At 42.1% G+C, this 14,904-nt stretch overlaps 1 protein-coding gene across 13 annotated transcripts in view; it reads left to right on the plus strand.

Annotated features, from left to right (window-relative positions):
• The window catches only part of magi2a (membrane associated guanylate kinase, WW and PDZ domain containing 2a), a 215,123-nt gene that overhangs the window by 151,862 nt on the left and 48,357 nt on the right, over nucleotides 1-14,904 (plus strand). The gene's annotated exons all lie outside the window — the stretch shown is intronic.

The raw sequence follows: 14,904 nt of genomic DNA on the forward strand, positions 1-14,904 counted from the left end.
AGCTCAGTTAGGGAGAGAAAAGCTGCCTCTGTAAATTCGGTATTGATCGGTGGAAAGATGTGTGTTTGTGAGTGTGCGCGTGTCCATATTTGAACCTGAGCCATGCTCTGATAAGCACTAACAGGATCTCAGGGTGGAGTCTGTGAGGTGTGACGAGACAACAAGCCAGCAGGAGGAAGAGGAAGAGGAAGAGGAAGAGGAAGAGGAGGACGGTATTAGGCGAGTGTGCAGAGGCAACCACATTAAGACGAAGCAGCTTTGATGTTAGTGAAACTGGCAAAACTCCTGTTAATAAATCTACTTAACTAGGATCGTTCTGTGTTATTCCAAGTTATTTTCAAAGCTACTTGAATCATTTTTGAGAAATTTACCGCTGTGGGTCCACTGACAATCAACAAAGTCGCAGCAAGGGAGGTCAGAAAATTAGAGAGATTGTGAACAAGTCTACACTTTATTCCTAATGACGTGTGTGGATCATATACTGCCAGTGCCACTTCCTGCATTGGCCAAACTGACGCTAGTTTCCCTGGGATACGCGCAGCGCCACCTTGTGACTTTGGAGTCAGTGGCTTCACTTTTGAAGAGCAGTTCCACCGTGCATCTGGACCAGGAACCTGCAGTCAAACACGCCACCACTCGATCATAACAGTGGGCGGCAGTAGCCTCGGTTCATCCTTCAATAGGCAAAATCAGAAGAGCCACTATTAGCTGGGAGGCTATCTATAAACACCAAAAGAAAATGCAAAAAAAAGGGAGAGAATTTTGATTGAGATTGAATCACACAAATTTTCTCTAAGCGTGCAGGTAAAATAATAATACCTGTATGTCTGGCATTCAGTCCCAAAGATCAAAACCATAGATTGCTGCGACTCAAACCATAAAGTCATTTCTCTCTGGCAATCATAGAAAAATTCTTCTTCCTTCTGCCTCCTACAAACCATCTACTCAGACGTCTTCTCTCTTTCCTGTGAAACAATAACTGCTGTTCAACATTTATTAGTCATTCAGCTCTCGCCGCCGTTGTTTGAAGAGTTACACAGAGAAACTTGAAACAGCTGATTCATCCACCGACTAGCGTGTTAGCGTTGTAGTACAGAACGATGCCAATGAGTTGCTGGAGGCTCAAGGCTCATTTAGGGGACTGCAGCACAGAGACGCCGCGACCTACGTACATGAGCAGCCATATATGCATGTGCACTCGTCATCCTGTAAAAATGTGACCTGCACGACAGTCGACGCTGTGGCTCTTTTGCCAGTTTGGCAATTTTCGTTTTGACTTCTTGCTTCACTTTCAACAATGAAACTTTAAGATGAATCAAACAAATCCTCAGTTAACCTTGCATCCAAAACAAAACAACAAAAACTGCAGAGATGGAGAAGCAGCCGCAAAAAGCAGAAACCGCCTGTATGAAGAAGTAATAAATCCCCGTTTCATGGTGTAAACACACTGCTGTGGAATTAATGTCCAGGTCGAGCAAATTTTTAATGCTTAAACATAAAATATTTGAGAAGTAAAAAGTACAATTGAGTGGATGTAGAGAGGAGTGTAAACTGCCAATCCATAATAAAAGAGCCTCATCTGTACCTACCAGCCTCGCTTGAGTAAAAGTCTTCACTTCAAACTCTTCCCTCTTATGTTTTAACCCTCTGAAGATGTGGAAGTTGTTCCTGATCGGCCCAAAACATGACTTTTTCTTTTTCTTTTAAAATTAATATGAGGACATCGAAAATCGATATTGTATCGTAAGAAAAGTATCGCGATATATTGCCATATCGATATTATTTCCCACCCTTGGTTCCAAATTCTGCAATGTACACATACAAAAGTTAAATCAACAGCAATCAGCCGGTGTGATCGCGGGCTTCAGAGGGTTAAAGTCGGTCGTAACACCCAGATCTTGTCAAAATATGCCGAGGAACGTGTTTTTTGGTTTAGCTGCGCGTTCAAAAGAAGGCTCCCGTGAAGACTTGACATCACAGACACCTTGTAGTTACATAAGCCGCTATATATTTCTCTCTGCGGTTTCTCACCTCCCCGTCCTCCTTTGCCCCCCCCCCCACCATCCCTCCCTCCTGTCCTCCTGTCTCCTCTTTTGCCACATGAAAAGGAGCTACGACGGGGCCTCGCTGTTTGCTTTTAAATCCCCGCCCTTAATTTCTTACCTGCCAAATTTTTTGTTGCCGTGGAAAGGGAAAAAAGAGCAGCGTCTGCGTCGTCTCACACATGTTTTCTTGACTTGTTCAGTCTGTTTTTCACCTCGCATATGCCAACGCAGGTAGCGAGAGAATCCCCCTGACGTGTGAATTAAAAGCAAGACAAAACTGTGTGATGCTGCTCGTCACTGTTTCAGCGCGTTTCATCAGACGCCGGCGTGTCACGTCTGGAGAGGCGCGTGCACCGGTACAGTATAAACGAACGCGGGCACGAACAGGGACGGATTAGAGCTCAGGTGATGCACAGGTTTGAGGGATTTTAAATGGACGTATAGACTGCACTCATCTGCATATATAGAATCCTGAATCCAGACATGTAACTACAGTCTGGTCATGTGAGGAGCTTTAAATCCGTCTTTCCTCGGCCGTCTTCGGACACACGCTCCTTGTCGTGTCTCGAGGGAAAATTGTTTTATCAGCCGCCCCCTGCGCTCATGCCCTTCCAATACTTCATCTTTTGTGTCCAGCCAGGCAAGTCTCGGAAATGTCATCTCTTCTGGTCACTCCAGAAAGTTTTTTAGGGGACACTGGATGCACACTCACCATGCTGCGGCGTATGTGTGTGTGCGTGTATGTGTGCGTGTATGTGTGTGTGTGTGTGCGCAAAGTCCTACAGGTGAGTTATTATAGATGGAGAGACGCAGCGCCCTCCGTCACCTTGAGCCTCCTGCAGCAGCCGAGAGCGGAGTAGCAGGGAGGGGCAGGTGTAGCTGTCTGCCTCGTGATTGATGGGTGTATTTTGAGAACATCCCCAGCAGAGCACGCCTGAGGCCTGCAGATTGGAAGGAGGCTTCATAAGACTGAGTGTGGCAGGTGTGTGTGTGTTTGTGTGTAAGAGACATGTGGCTGTTGAATTAACCGTCGGTGTGTGTGTGTGGATACAAGGCAGTCACTGTATTTTTTTTAACTGCGCTCAAGTTGATGTCGTAACCAGGGTTGGGCAATAAATCAATGTGTTGTTGATATTGTGTTTGTTTTTTCCAGGTTTATTACAGGTACTGGAAATCTTTGGTGGGATTTCTTCTGTCAACAAACCCTAGAAAAGGAGATTTTATTTTATTTTTTTAATATTCACTACAGCCGTAGTCCAAGCCCCGAGGTTGGGGAAGATCACAGAGGGAGCATGAGGTGTACTCTGCTTTGAGGTTGTCAGAATTAGATATGCACATGTTAAGGTGCGGATACATCAAACTAATATCAAAGAACTTCTTGCAACGGAAGCAGACTGTGGCAGCTATCACGTGTGTTATTTGCTAACAAGTAAGGAAATAAACTCCTCCCACCAGCAGGTGGCAGTAGTCTGTATTAGTTATTCAAAGGAGGAACCAGGAAAGGCTGATGTTCGATACCACCGATTTTCTTTCCGATCCGATACTGAGTGAAATCCAGGCTGGCATCGGCGATTCCGATCCGATACCGATACTGTGTGTAAATACACTTTGTAAACCCAAAAAAAGTAGTGTATTTAAAATCGCAATTTCATAAAGAATATATATCAGAGTAATGTATTTATTTATGGCCTCATTTGCTATAGAGCCAAACTAATACAACAGAAAAAACAAACAGTTTTACAAAATATGTGAAAACCCAGTTTCAAACACTCGAGTATTTTTTGTTGTGGTTTAACTTGAGGTGTTTCACAAGGTTTTTTGTGTTGCCACAACTCAATAGTTCAGTTACTTTCCACTGTGGTCCTACATTACCTTCAATGACTGAAGTATCGAAAGTATCTATATTTGGATTTGAGAATTGATTTTACGGCATAAAGACCTGGTATCAGAAATATCAATCCGCACATCGTTAACAATTAGCTGGGAGGCTAAGAAGCTAGGAAGAGCTACCAACCATGAATCATTCTGATAAATTGTTCTACACTTTATTGGTGTTGCTGTGAAAATATTTGTGTGTTGGAATATGCAGAAGAGATGAGGATGCAGAAGCTACAAATTTGTTGGTGAATGTAATTTACTTTTAGCTATGGTACTCAGAGAAATACCGCTTATTTTTTTTTAATCCAGCTACACTTTTCTATCTTCCAACATGCTGTGGAGTACTATTAAATGCTACTGACGGTGCTGAGTTGCCGCCTGTTTTTATACAGGCTGTACATATCTGCAGCTCACAGCATGTAGCACAGGAGCTGTCTATTCACAGCCTTTTCTATTCAGGTCAAGAATATAGATTTCATTGTTATGAAGCATTACTTTCAACTGCGTTTTTATTAGAGACGTCCTCAGAGACTAATCAGACTTTTATCACATAATAGTTTGAAGTCATGCAGACCTGAGTGAGAACAATGTGAGACACACTGGAAAAACCAAGGGCCACAGATCAACTGCTCGGCACCAGCAAACAGACTTGGTGATTCATGACCCTTAAATGAAATAATAATGACTGATTCACCAGATAATCAGAAGAGTCCTTACTGAAAGCTAGTAGGCTGTTCAACAAGAACAAGATCTCTAAAGACACAGTTGTTTTAGGTTTATTTATTAATGAAAACGCACACAGCCTCACCAGTTCAGTATTTTAAAGGCTTACTCCTCTTACATAAGTACCAGTAAAGTTTTTTGTTTGGGCCCCATTTTCATTATAAATATTATTAATCATTCATCCCAGTCTTTATTTAAAGGCTCCACCAGTAGTGATGCCTCGATTGCATATTAAAATATTAATATTTACATATTGTTTAATCTGCCTTCTCCCTTGAATCTGCATAAAAAGTTGCACTCTTACATAAATAATATACTCTACATTCACATTTATTGCTGTTATTATTTATAATGGTTATAATAACAGCTATTATTATGTAAATTAATATGAACATACCATTTTAATAAAAAATAGTGTGTCAAGCTGAATGTTGACGCTGGTTCAATATTTGACTAATAAGCCGGATGTTTTTACATTTTCATTTGTCTATATGGACTCTTAATTACGTTAGCGGAATGCAGTTAACCCTAATACATAATTTTATCTAATCAACAGTATCCAGTAGGCTATTATGAAACATAATTATCCTATTTAATATCTAACAAAAGCACCTTGACAAATAGCGCTTCCTGTGTCTTCTGAGTGATGAGGATAGAGTTTAAGTGGGAGGAGCGTGTGTGTGTTTCAGTGTGTGTGTTTTTTCGGTGTGCAGTCGCAAGAGCTTGCCAAATAAACCAGAGCCAGGTCACAGTTCACTACGTCTCTTCCTGTCCCTGGAAAGTCATGATAAGCTGCAAGCTTGTGAATTCACTTCTTTTATTCTGCCGTTTGTCTGCTCGCTCTAAGACTCTGCAGCAGAGGCTACGTGAGGACGCTGATTTCACAGGTGCATTTAACAAGAAGAAAAAAAAAAACATGCTGTGGAAAAAATCGTTGCTCGCTGAAATGGAGAATAATAAACCGGAGCAGAACGCTGTTTCCAGCAAGTGACACAATTCACTGATGTGTTGTGAAAGCCGCGGCTGCAGCTTTGACTTTCCTTGTCACGGCGAAGATGTATTAGTTTATTAATCATCCTCTAAAAGACTAAATCAAGAATCTTTGCCCTGTGGGGGGAAAAAAACCTGGTTTATAGCCTGTCTGTTGGTCTGAAATCTGACAGCAAAGCTGAGTGCATCAATCTTTGTCAAACCCCGTCCCAGCCTGCGCGGCGTTTGATTAACTGACGGCTTTTAGTATGACGGAGCTCGTGCACTTGTCCTCGGGGAGCCGTGGCATGTTGATTATGTAGTCACAGTTAACGTAAGAACATGTCGAGCATATGTAGCTCCTGTCAAATCAAAACCCAGAGCCGCTTCGAGCCGACGCTTGACTTAATCTCGCCGCGAAATCTTTTCTAAGCTGTGTTAAAAAAGTAAAGGGCGCTGCAACTCGGCGTTAAATATTTAAGGTGTGTATCTACGAGATGTCTGCTCGCTGCCGTGAATTTAGTTTTTATTTCGCCAGTATTTCACAAGAAATTCAATTCAGAATTGGATGCTTTTGCTTTCAAGTCTCAAGAGAAGTATCTGGGGAGGCAGGTCTTAATGTGTGTCATTACTTTTAGGACTTTGGCCGCCCCAAAATGACAGTGAAATTTGTGATCCGAATACGGTGAAACATTTAACAGTCTTGTCAATAATTTAGCAGCATTATAAACGTCCACATGCATACACAGCGCTGGACATAGATGCAGCTTCAGGCTAAATGTGTGTTTTAAAACATGGGGACCGAGAGTGCAGATCGAGGTTTTTAAGGAACATTTTAATGGTATGATTGAATTAACTGCGCAAGGACAAAAAATGTCAACCTATTTCAAACTTCAATTTTTGTTTTATTGGTCTGTCGTGTTGCCATGCTAGCATTAGCATATGCTTCATAGAGTCTTTGTTGAGACCAGGTCCAGACCAAAATGGTTGTGCTGCTCTGCTGGTCTTCTTCAGAGTTTTCTTCAGTTTAATCGAAATCTCATGGAATTCTCACACACTTTTTGAAAGTAACCATTGCATCATTTCTGAACAAATCACATAATAATCACCATCATTATCAGTTGAGCCACAATGCGTCGTCGTTCCTGTAAATCCTGGCACTTTGCATCCAGGTAAAGGACAAAACTCTTCCACACAGATAGACGTTCTCTGTCGAGTCATAACTTCCAAACCTGGCAAAGCTCAGAACACAGGCAGAGGGCATCCCTCCCTTTCCACGGCGTTGATTGTGCTTTTGATTGCGGCGGACAGAATAGTGATTATCATTACGAGAACTGTGGAAACTATTCCGTGTTGATTGGAGAGGCAGTCGAGTTTATGGATTATAAGTTGAGGAAATAACTGATGCAGAGTTCATAAACACTTTGAGCTCTTTTAAACACATTACGCCTGTGTCACAATCAGTGTTTTTATCTCTGTATATGTTACATGCGGTCACAGAATGCATCATAAAGAACTTTGTTACATTTGCTTCTTGGAGGAATGAAAGTGGGGTAGTTTGGATTCAGTTTCTGCTGATTTTCACAGTGGACCTGAAACGCTGTAAAGTCCTATAATAAATGGCTTTATTTTTCCACAAACGGCGCTATTTTTCATGCGGAACATGGAGGGAGTTGAATTCACAGGTGGTCTGGGTGTATTTATGTTTACTTCAGTCTGTCCCTGCTACAGAAACACATAACTTTTTATAACTAATACCTTACTTCACTCAGTGAGATTTGCTGCCTTTGCTTGATGGCTTATTTACTACACAGTTATTCGGATACAGTTTTCCAAGTTCTCCGAAATAAATATATTAAGTGTTTACTTTTTTAAAGACACCTTTCTTTGCCCGAGTGTATTATCGCCGGAACTGAAATGATGCTGCAGTTAATCCAGCGAACTGCAGCACCAGTTCCTCAAACTGTTGTGTTTTTGTAACGTGGCAGCGAAAAGACAGTGCTCTCGTCCAGGAATACTTTTGGCCTTTTTCTTACTTGCCGTCCACTTGATGTCGAAGTAAACATGATGAGGCGAGTCCACCTTCTTCCGGTGCTTCATGATCCCAATGGTTCCAAAACTCTTATTCCTATTGAAGGCACTGTCGGTGGTGGAGAAGACGGGTCTTGTGCTATTTATTGTTATGATATTGACAAGGCAAGAAAAAGGACCAAGGCACAGGACTCAAGTGTTCCAGTACAAGTACTTTATTAAGTTCGACAAAAGCTGGAGCAGGAGTTCCAAAAAGAAACTAAAGGAGCTGGAGTGTAGGGTGCACCTGTAGCGAACACAGAAAGCAGGTTTATTAGATTGAGCTCTTTCGAAATAGACTGAACGTCGATTGCTGGTTCCTGATGTTACGACTAGGGATGGGTATCATTAAAGGGGACGTGAAACAAATGGAACATACACCAACATAGTAAAAGTGTACATATTGTAAACATAATAGTGAAAAAAAAATTGTAAAAAATCAGACATTTTAAAGAAAATCGACTTTTAATACATTTCTGAACCGTTTTGCATCGCACTCTCCGGCGTCTTTATTTTAGAGACCCATTTTTGCAGTGGATAAAGGAGATTCAGCAGCTCCAGATGTCATTTTGTGACGTGCAAGTTGAACCGGCGCTTACCTCCCTTGCACAATATCGTCTTTGAGTACTTGTTGCAGGTTGCCCAGTCTGCATCTTTTGACGTGAAGTACTGCCAAACTTTTAACCGTTGAAGGTTCACTTCCATCCATGTAGGTGAAATCTGACGTGACCTAGGAAGAGGACACCAGTGGAGCCCATCACCATCCTGGCCTGGAGGTTTCAGGTAGTGGACGGCTACAAGTACCTGGGAGTACAAGAAGGTCCTGAGTAGACTGTACTTTCTCAGGAAGCTGAGGTCTTTCAATGTCTTCAGCGAGTTACTAGAGTCTTTCTACCAGTCTGTTGTAGCGAGTGTAGTTTGTTGGGGGGAGAAGTACCAGCAAAAAGGACATCAGTAGGATCAACAAATGTGATTGGTAGGGAGTTGGAGACATTAGTCTCTGTGAGGGACAGGAGGATAAACTGCTCTCCATCATGGACAATCCATCCATCCACCAAACCTTAGAGGGACAGAGTAGCTCATTCTCCAGGAGACTGATTCAGCTCCTCTCCCATAGTGAACGTTACGGAACTTCTTTTATACCAAACTCTATCCGGATGTATGAGAGCTCATCTTTTTGCAGCTGTGACCAATTAATTTCCCTTATGGATCATTAAAGTCTAAGTCTAATGACTGCGTCAACCTTTTACCCGCCGTTGTCCTTCCCTGGACTACTATTCCTAGGTACTAACTTTTGCAATCAAGGAACTCCCAACAAGACGTCCCGTTTTGTCTGACCCAGTCCATCCATCACAGCCGGGCTCAACTCAAAGATCACTCAGATCTTTGAACTTGCCCAGTTTTCCTGCTTCCAACACAGCAACTTCAAGAAAGAACCGCTCGCACGCTGCCAAACAAAGCCCACTCCTTGACAAGTGCCATTGTAGCTAGAGAATAAATGATATTCCCTCCGGCTCTCAGTGGTTTAAATCTTGTGGCTGATCGGGGTGTCCGTGAATGCAATGACATTTCAGAATGGAAACTGAAGAACTGCAATTAAGGGCAGTATTGTAACTTGGTGACAGCTTCTTTGTCCGCGGTGACATTTCACTGACCTTCTAGTTCAACTTTTGGTTTTAGATAATTGAGGTTGAATTGTACTTGCAAAGAATGAAATGGGCAGCAGATGCGTGACAACAACAGCAAAGGAAACGGAAAATGGTATTTTTTTTCTTCTTCTTCTTGTCGGATTGTGCAGGCAATTGTGTGTCATCAAAGCTGTGTTTTCCTGAAAGGCATACCTGAAGATAATCAGTGGATTTTGTGCCTGCGCGAACCAGAAGAAGCTTTCATTAATCAGCGGAGGCTTTCTCAGTAGCCTCAGTGCTCAAATGTAGGCCGCATTCAAAGGTGACATGATAAATGTAGCTTCGCGCACTTCACTATCCAGTCGGAAAGGGCTTTAATTCTTGGGGACTATAAAAGCCTCGAGGCACTGGAAGTGATTCAGTTCAGCCTGTTTGCTTTTCAAAAGGTGGTAGAAATGAAAGAGTAAAGGGGAAGGAGGAAAAAAAAAAAAAACAGGGCATGGGTAAATCTCTGCGGCGTCTCAGGGCTGTGTGGTTTGCCACCAGTTCAGAAGAAGCAGAATAAAAAATGCGCAAGATTGTGAACATGAACCTTGACTTCAAACAAAAAAAAAAGAAGAAGAAGGAGTCCTTCTCTGAGAGACTTCATGTGAGAATATGAGATGAGAGGATACTTCAGGAAGGAAGAAGAAGAAGAAATGAGAGCAAAATTATTGAGTGGTTCTGGGGGAAGATGCCAGGATGCCTCCTGCTGGTAGTCAGAGGCCCTCCACCTGAGACTGCGGGATTACAGCTAGAAGTCATAAACATTTTTTTTTTTTCCAGTTTGCTTCAGGGCTCCATCGTGAGACCTGCTACCTGAAAAATCCCACGCCAGCTTGACATTTCCTTGGCGGACGCGTGCAGCATGGCAGCAATAAGCGGCGGCGGCGGCGGCTTTGTATGGCGTACACACACACACACTTTCTCTTTCTGCTGTCATCCCCGGGAGTTAGTGCTCCGTCGCAGGCTGCTGACGGAGAGAGGTTATAGACGGCGCCCGGTGGAGCCAGACAATGGAGAGCGAGCGGAGAGACAATCCTCCTAAATTCAGCATTTATCTACACAGTGCCCAGAGAAGGAAGCAGCATTTCAGCGAGTATGTGCAACTCGAACGCCTTCAACGAAGACTGAAGAACAACTACCAGCAATTAAAGAGTAATAGTGTGTTTAACAGAAGAGTAGAGGTTCAACTCTTTATGTTAAAGTGTAGAAGTGTTAAGACACAACCCCATAGTTTATGATATAGTTTTTAATAATAACATTGTATTGGCTGAGGCAAATGAATGCTTGGTCCTAGTGGGAAATATGCACAAGATCAATAACAATATTGTTGTGTTAAAGCAAGCAGCCCTCTTTAAGGTGAGACTTTGTAATTATCCTCTCAGAAACAAAAGCTCAAAGCTGAATTCATAACCAATGAAACAAAACAAATACACGCTCTCAGGCTTAGAAAGGCTTACGTCGATCGAATGCTGCCAAAGTCTGTGTGTTGTAGCGCCACGATTCTTTCCGTCTTTTGCTACTTTTACGCTACTTTCACTACGGCTGCGTGATATTTGGAATTAAGTTGATTGATTTGAGTTTTTCCCTCTGTTAGGTACAGACATTTCCTTTGAGCCACCGGAGCCAAGTTAGTGTATGAAGTCTAAAAACAGTCTATTAAAACTAAACGTAGCAGCATCACATGACCCCGTACATACTATATTAAACCCAGCCTATAGTGCTATTTAGAAATATACATTATTATTATCATTCTGCTTTCAGTATTGAGCTATTCAAATAACACACAGGTTCAAATATTCATGTTTTTATTTCTATTTTTCAGCCTCGGGATCGGCTCAGCCGTCCTACTGTGTACAGGAGGCTTAGATCTGCCTCGATTTATCATTTTACTAAAATATGTTGGGTTCATGTGAATGTGTATTTAAGGAAATTTAACTTTGTGGGGGAGAATTATAAAAAAATATATATATAAAAATATATAATCAACCAAAGATTGTGCAACTCCCCTTGACAACCTCTGCATTAGAGTGTCTTCTTCCTATGTTATTTTTGTGCTCAGCAGCTGTTTAGTCTTGATTCCCGCTGCACTTGTGGACGGTGTATCTGGGCACCTGTGGCTCAGGCTGCAGAGAGCGGTCGTCCACTAATTACAGGGTTGACGGCTCGGTCCCCTCCCCTCCCCTCTCCTCCAGTGGCAGGCAAATTCCTTCAGGGCCTGTGAATGTTTGAGTACCACTAAGGTACTATTTATTGTCTTGCTTTAAGCAGGGGTAATTAGCTTAGCTTAGCATAAATATTGAATTTAGAGAGGCTCGTTTTTCTAACTTTGGAACGGGGGGAGGCTAGCAGCTTCCACAGCCGTAGTCTTATTTCTAAGCTAAGCTAATCAATTGGCTAAAGATAAATACACACAGGCATTAGAGGTATTGATCTTCCCGTGAAACTCAAACTGCATTTCACCCATATTTTCCTTTAATTGCTAAGATCTGGGAGCTTAAAAAACAAAAAATGTTGCTAAACAGGGGATCAGGGAGACGGCAAACACAAGCAATCATAGCGATTTAAACTAAGTTTATTATCAATATGTGTTTACTTTACTTTCAGGAAAGCGCTTCAGTTAATCTCTTATTTTCAGTCTGTCTGATCATTGGATTTGTTTCCCCTCCGTCAGACCTCGCTGCAGTGTTGTTTGTTGTAGCCGAGAGAAATGACAGCAAAAGGACCGGAAATAAGGCTAACTAACTGGAATTACACGGATTGAGTTCATCTGCCTTCGCCTCGTTACGGGAGACGTTCCTGTCTTCCTGCAGCTCTTTCTGTGGACACTTTAATGGAAAAGCCTTTCATTAGAAGGCTGCTGAGATACATGACAGCCCCCTTGATCTCCTGCAGTTGCGTTAAAAAAAAAAAAGTAAAGAAAATGATAAAGAGCATGTAAAAGTAAGTCAAATAATTCAAATGTATGTGAAAGGTGAGAACATGAAACGCTGTCTTCCATATTTAATGAGTGGAGAGGTATTCCCGTGGGCTGTCAACCTGCTCGCGGCACTCATGACTGGTGTGTGTTTGCATTTTGTGTGCAGGCTAAAAAAAAAAAAAAAAAAAAATCAGCGCATCCTGCTGAAACTTTAATCATTTGTTTCGAGGGGATGGGGGCAGGGGTTCGGAGGAGCATATGGCACGTGCACCGGCGCTGTTGCAATATTCCTCAGCTGCATGTGAGGGCCGGGAGGGACGGAAAACGATGCTCTGTTGAGACTTTAAACTAGGTCAAGGAGTAATATTAAATACATGCAGTGACCACACAGTGTATTACATCTGTGGTGTGCGTCTGTCAGGTCCTCGAAAACTGCTTTAGTGTTCCCTCTGGTTGCCTCCTTTTATGATTGGGAAGCTTTTTCACTGCCGTTATCTCCGCTTTCATCCTGATTAACTTCATATTGTGGCTAATCAAAGCTAGTCTGATTGTAGGCTGCACTGCTCTGGAACACACTGTCCCCGAGCTCCACGCTAGCTTCAGCTCGAATGCTATTTCACAGTATATAATTAGTTATGAATGCTTACGCTGTTACGATAAAACACTGCATTCCACGTGTGGGAATAGGCTTTAAATGCTAATAGTTCATATCCCTAAGAGGCAAACGGGGAACTCCTTCTAGATGTGTTTTTAAAAAAAAAAAACGTTGCATTCTGACAGTGAGCGCCGTGCAGTGCAGGCACGCTTTGAAAATCCTGTCCAGCATGACTGATGGCTGTCAAGGTCTGCAGGAAGTTCAGCTTTGATCACCGGGAGCAAAAGCGGCATGTTCTGTTGCATCATCCTCACACAGAGTATTAAAAAAAAAAAAAAAAAAAAGACTGACTTAGCAGAAATATCTATAACTTTCCGACCAAAACTTACAGGCCCGCTTTGTGCGGCAGGTCTAAGCTTTTTTACAATACGTGAGCAGGTAGTTTTGAGCTACGTTGGGATGTGGGTAGTCGTGTTCGGATTAATTTTGAAGTATTGCACTAGAAAAGATTGATGGAGACGGCAAAATTCAATAAAACTTCCTGAATGGTACGCTCTCTTAAGAAAAGGAAGAGACTGGAACTGAAGAGAGTGTGTAATGCTACTTGCAGAAATGATGAAAATGATGAAACAACCTTCGGCAACATGAAATGGACAGACAGGTAATGATAGAGGAGGAACTAAGCTCAGCGTGATTGAGGCAAGGAACAATGAAGGTCCTCAAATTTTTACTGCATAGACTGTATATAAATATGGACACTTTCTTGCATTGGACAAACTGATACCATTTTCCTGAGGATATAGGCAAAGCCATCTTGCGTGTTTGGAGCCAGAGCCTAGAGCCATTGATCCGTGTTTTTGTTTAATTAATACGAAACTCTGCTCTACCTCCACCACTAACAAGGAAATGTTGGATTATACACTGTGCTTATTTATTTTTATTTATTTTGCAACTCTCCCAGGCCAACAGGACCGCTTCGCTTTACCAGTTTTGCCAGCTTTACTAGTTTGACCCAAGTCCTATCCACTGACATGGAAGAGGTGGAGCTTATGACCTATACTGCAGCCAGCCACCAGGGGGAGCTCTACTTGCTTTGGCTTCGCTTTAGAGGAGCAGTTCCACTGTCCATCTTTCAACTGTCTATGTTTTACTACAGTGAAACACTTTTCAGGCTTAGCGGGGGCCCTCTAATGCCAGATTCCGTTGAAAATGACTTGTAGCTAGTTGGAAACATCTTATGTTTCCAGTCCAACGTGGCCAATACCCATTGACCTATTATGAAACAAATATTATTATTATTACTTGTCCAATTGTTAAAACTTCCTCGCTGTCTTTTTTTCCGTTTTGCAACATCTACTTGTTCTGCGTTATTGCATCGATGCAAAACATAACCTGTTGAGCTGAGTTTCAGCGTTTCAGAGTTTCAGTGGAAACGCCTTTAATTTACATTTCTTCTAATTTGTTCTTGTTCTTTTCGCCCCACAAGCTTCAAATTTGCTTTATAATTTACAAAGAAACACAGCTAATACCCAGTTAGCGCAACATTATGTCAAAGTCAACTTTATTGTCAATTCTGACATGTGCAACACGTATACAGGACTGAATTACATTCCTCAAAGGAGAAGGAGGAGGAGCCAAACCAGGAAATAAATATCTACATCTTTTTAATGGGGTGCCAAAGAGATTTTTCTTATTGAACTTAGTGATGGTGATTTCCCAACTGTAAAACAATATTCCTCAATAACTGTTGAAAGGATTCACACCAACTGTGGTTGCCCCAACATTTCACTTTGAAATCTGGTCATGAACCTGCAAAACTGACTTTGTAATGGATAATTAGCATGCTAACAAGCTAGCATAGCGTACTATTCCCAAACGTCTTCGTTTGTGAATCGTCGTTGTGAGCTCGTTGGAATAGAGTTTGTAGCATTTGAAGTTGTTTCCCTTGGTTATCATCTTATTTTGTGAAGTTCTCTTAAAGTGGTAAATACTTCCTTGTGTGGAGGTGTGAGGACACGTGACATGTGAGGAGTA

This window comes from Mugil cephalus, chromosome 22, assembly GCF_022458985.1.
Source record: "Mugil cephalus isolate CIBA_MC_2020 chromosome 22, CIBA_Mcephalus_1.1, whole genome shotgun sequence".
In the NCBI taxonomy this organism is placed as follows: Eukaryota; Metazoa; Chordata; class Actinopteri; order Mugiliformes; family Mugilidae; genus Mugil; species Mugil cephalus.